This window comes from Penaeus chinensis, chromosome 8 (assembly GCF_019202785.1).
Source record: "Penaeus chinensis breed Huanghai No. 1 chromosome 8, ASM1920278v2, whole genome shotgun sequence".
NCBI lineage: Eukaryota > Metazoa > Arthropoda > Malacostraca > Decapoda > Penaeidae > Penaeus > Penaeus chinensis.
In genome coordinates this window covers 417,580-421,993 of record NC_061826.1, presented here as the reverse complement: position 1 = coordinate 421,993, position 4,414 = coordinate 417,580, and the positions used below count along the sequence as shown (strand labels likewise).

General features: G+C 40.2%; 1 protein-coding gene across 1 annotated transcript in view; it reads left to right on the top strand.

Moving 5' to 3' along the window:
• The first annotated feature begins 2,293 nt into the window (after nt 1-2,293).
• The window catches only part of LOC125028104, a 4,815-nt gene continuing 2,694 nt past the window's right edge, over nt 2,294-4,414 (top strand). Inside the window, exon 1 of the mRNA XM_047617436.1 lies at nt 2,294-2,340. The gene's annotated coding sequence lies outside the window, so the exon portion shown is untranslated. The remainder of the gene's footprint in view (nt 2,341-4,414) is intronic.

Sequence of the window (4,414 nt, the reverse complement as noted above, 5' to 3'; positions counted from 1 at the left end):
ATATGTGTGTGTGTGTATATATATATATATATATATATATATATATATATATTTATATGTGTGTGTGTGATAGATAGATAGGTAGATAGATATATACATATATACATATATATGTATGTGTGTGTATATAAATATATGTGTGTGTGTGTGTGTGTGTGTGTGTGTATGTATATATACATACATACATACATACATATATATATACATATATATATATATATATATATATATATATATGTGTGTGTTTGTGTGTGTGTGTGTGTGTGTGTGTGCATATATATATATATATATATATATATACATATTTATAAGTATATTTGTATATATGTATATATATGTATATATAAATATATGCATATATACATATGTGTTTGTATATGTGTGTCTGTGTGTGTGTGTGTGTGTGTGTGTGTGTGTGTGTGTGTGTGTGTGTGTGTGTGTGTGTGTTTGCGTATATGTGTGCGTGTGTGTGTGTGTGTGTGTGAATATATATATATATATATATATATATATATATATATATATATACATATATATGCATACATACATATATATATATAAAACCTTCACTCAAACCATTAGAAAACAAGCTTCACACTCAGTAAATAATCACCCAATAGACTTCGGTTAAAAGGGCAACATCTTAACTTCAAACTTCCACCGATCGTCCGTAAAGTTGGCAATCGCGAAAACTTCCTGTCGCTGCTGCTAACGAAAAAATTAACCTGATCTCCAATGGCACGCAACGTTCCTGCTCAATTATCACGGCGTTTGATCAAGTCGACGAATGCAAGTGCAAAGCCAATCCTTAGTCAGGAAGGCAGGATGTGATCAAGCAGTCCTCCAGTGCTGCATCATCCCGTGATTCCCCTTCCCCTAAGATTCTATTATTCCCCCGAGGTTTATTTCTTTACCCTGAGACTCCCTGCTTTGTCTTGAGATTTTTTCGTAACCCTGAGATAATTTTTTTTTTCTTATTAACCCTGGGATTTTCTTCGCCCCAAGTTTGTTTGTTTTTTCACCTGAGATTTTGTTATTAACCCTGGGATTTGCTTCACCCTGAGATTTCTTTACCCTGAGATTTTCTTATAAACCCTGGAATTTTCTTCGCCCTGTTTTTTTTCTTCTTCACCTGAGATTTTCTTTTTAACCCTGGGATTTTCTTCTTCACCCTGAGATTGTTTTCTTCATCCTGGGATTATTTTCTTTGCCCTGATATTGCATTCTTACCCTTGATATTTTCTTCACCCTGATATCTTTTTTTTTTCTTCATCCTGAGATTTCCTTCACCCTGATATTTCTTCACCCTATGTTTTTTCTTCATCCTGAGATTTCTTCACGCTGTTTTTTTCTCCATCCTGAGATTTTCTTCACCCTGAGATTTTCTTATTAACCCTAGGATTTTCTTCTTCACCTTGATATTATTTTCTTCATCCTGGGATTAGTTTCTTCGCCCTGATATTGCATTCTTACCCTTGATATTTTCTTCACCCTGATATCTTTTTTTACTTCACCGTGATGTTCTCTTCACCCTGAGATTTATTTCTCCACCTTTAATTTTCTTCACCCTAGGATTCTCTTCTTTACCCGAAGGTTTTTCGCTTCCCTGACCTTTTCTTCATTCTGAGATTTTACTTTTCCCTGAGATTTCATGTTTCCCCTAGGATTTTCTTTACCCTGAGATTTTTTTTCATCCTTAAATTTTCTTCTCCTCGAGATTTCTTATTTGCCCTGACATTTTCTTTTCATCCTGAGATTTTCTTCTCCCTGAGATTTGCTTCACTCTGACACTGGGGGGAAATAAAATCTCAGGATGAAGAATAAATCTCAGGTTGAAGCAAACCCCTGAATTTTCTCCTCCTTGAGCCTTCCTTTTTTCCCTTGAGATTTTCCTTCTTCCTCTAAACTCCTTTCACGCCGTGCTTTTTTCCTCCTCCGGAGCTTGTGGCATCATTTTGTGCCCTTGCCCCTTCCCCTCTCTTTCTCTTTCTCGCAGCAAGTTAGCTGCGTTTACTTTTCCTTCCTGTTGTGTCCTCCTTCGCATTGGCCAGTCTACGTATCCCTCGACTTTGCGTCTTTCTCATGTCCTTAACCCCCTTTGCCTTCGACGCCAATCATCTCCGTCTCGTACCCTCCCTCAAAAACTCTTGCCTGCCCACCCCTTGCGTCTCCGCCTTCCGCCTCCCTCCCCTTGCCCTCCCCTGCCTCCCGCGAAATCCGCCCCTTCCCTTCTCTCAGGGCTCGCGGTATAAATAACCTGAGGGAGGCTCTTGCACGACACACTTGCTGATCCTCACTCAGCGATCACTCCTGCCCGACCTGTCTCTTCTCTCGCACAAGGTGGGTCTCCCTTCGTCAGTCCGTCTCTACTACATCATTATTTTTCTTACGTGTGTTATGGCATTGATTGCATAACAATTAAATTGATTTTTCCCCTTCGTTCAATCGAGAAAAGAAACAATATGAAAATCCCTCCCGACGTTCTCTAGTGATGCCATTGCCTCTCTATAACGAAGTGACCGAAACGCAACTCGGATTTAAGGAACGCGCGGAGTGACTCGTCTTCCGTAGCTCGCAGGCTTCAGGCGTCCACCAGACCATGGACCATGAAGCCAAGACACTGAATGATTGCAGTTTATTAGTCCACAATCTATCTGTTCATTTATTTGCTTTTTATAGATGAGTGATATGCTATGATTGTAAAAAAAAAAAAAAAAAAAAAAAAAAAAAAAAAAAAACGCCCCTTTTGTGATAGGGGAGATCTGACATTTCACGTTAAAATCACGCCGTGACAGATTTTACTTTCATGCTCAAACAGTGTTGCTTCAGTTCCTTGTTGGGCAATTTCTCTCCTCACAAATTATGCCTGATTTTTATTTCTTTCTTTATTTATTTATTCATGCGTCTGTTCATCCATTTACTTGTCTGTTTAGCCGTTTCTATTTTCTTTCTTTCTTTATCTCTCTCTCTCTCTCTCTCTCTCTCTCTCTCTCTCTCTCTCTCTCTCTCTCTCTCTCTCTCTCTCTCTCTCTCTCTCTCTGTATTTCTGTATCTCTCTCTGTTTGTACATAAATCTATTTAGCTATCCATCTCTTCCCATCGTCTCTCTCTCTCTCTCTCTCTCCCTCTCTCTCTCTCTCTCTGTATATCTGTATCTCTGTATCTCTGTACATAAATCTATTTAGCTATCCATCTCTTCCCAATGTTTTAAAGAAACAAAACAAAAACAATCATGCTTGTCAAAGAAAGGGAGACAATTCCAAAGACATTTCCGACAGAACTTTCTAGAATCACCTTAATTGCCACAATTAAACTCCGCAAATGACCAAGTCTCCTGTTTCCTTCCGCACGATCATCCGCACGACGTCATAGCGCGCGTGGGAAGTAAAAGTGACGCGGCCAACCAAACACAACCGCAGTCCATTCGTTTATTTTCTTTCTGTTCTTTAATGTGTTTTCTTTCTTTCTTTTTTCTTTCTTTTCTTTTCTTTTCTGCATTCGCCATTTATCGTCTTATGGCGGTGGAATGGAAATATAAGAGAGCAGTTTATTCGTTTTCCCACGCGTACACAGAAAACGTGAACGAGCAACAATGGAGAGTGTGATTCGCTTTCTCAGCTGTTGTTCGTGACGCTTATTCTCGGAATCACCTGCTTGAATCATTGTGCTTCTCTCGTAAGACCGGCGGGCCATTACGTCACTGAGAAGCATCTAGTGACTTGCGTGAATCACTGAGGGAAGTGTGGACGTGAAAGACGGAAAACGAATTATAGTTGGTAGTAGCTGGTAAATCTCGTGCATGGAATATCGCTTAATTCGCTGCGTCAAACGCATTTGCAAGGCATAAGACCTATAAGTATCCTATAAGTAAATGTATTGTTGTTATTGTATATTTGCTTGTAATTATATAAACAGTAAATCGGTCATTGTCACGTACGATTTAGTAATCCTCAACTGCTGGAAACCGGAAGATTCAATAATTAGGCTATACCCGGCTTTCTTCTTGTATAATGAGAAGCCTTTATTCAAAAGGATAAGTGATGTCAGACCACAAATGCATTAAGTAAGATTTTTGTAAACCTCACCAGTTAAGTCTCGCGGCTCATCTGGGCGATAAAGTCCTCTCGGGTCAGCCCACACCGCATGGAGAAGTTGCACAGATAGAGGGGCGCGTGATTGGACTTTATTCCCAAATGAGTTGGCGAGACGCGGGGGTTCCAATCACCGCTGCTCTAATCTGTGGAATTTCTCTTTGCAGGATGTGGCGCTTGACGGCGACGCTGCTGCTACTGGCTCTGGCCTCGGCCGATCCCCAGGGATATGATTACCTGCCTCCTCGACCCAACACGCCCTGCCCAACTGTCACCTCCGTCGTGTATGACACACGTGTCCAGACATCACTTTACGTGCAGAC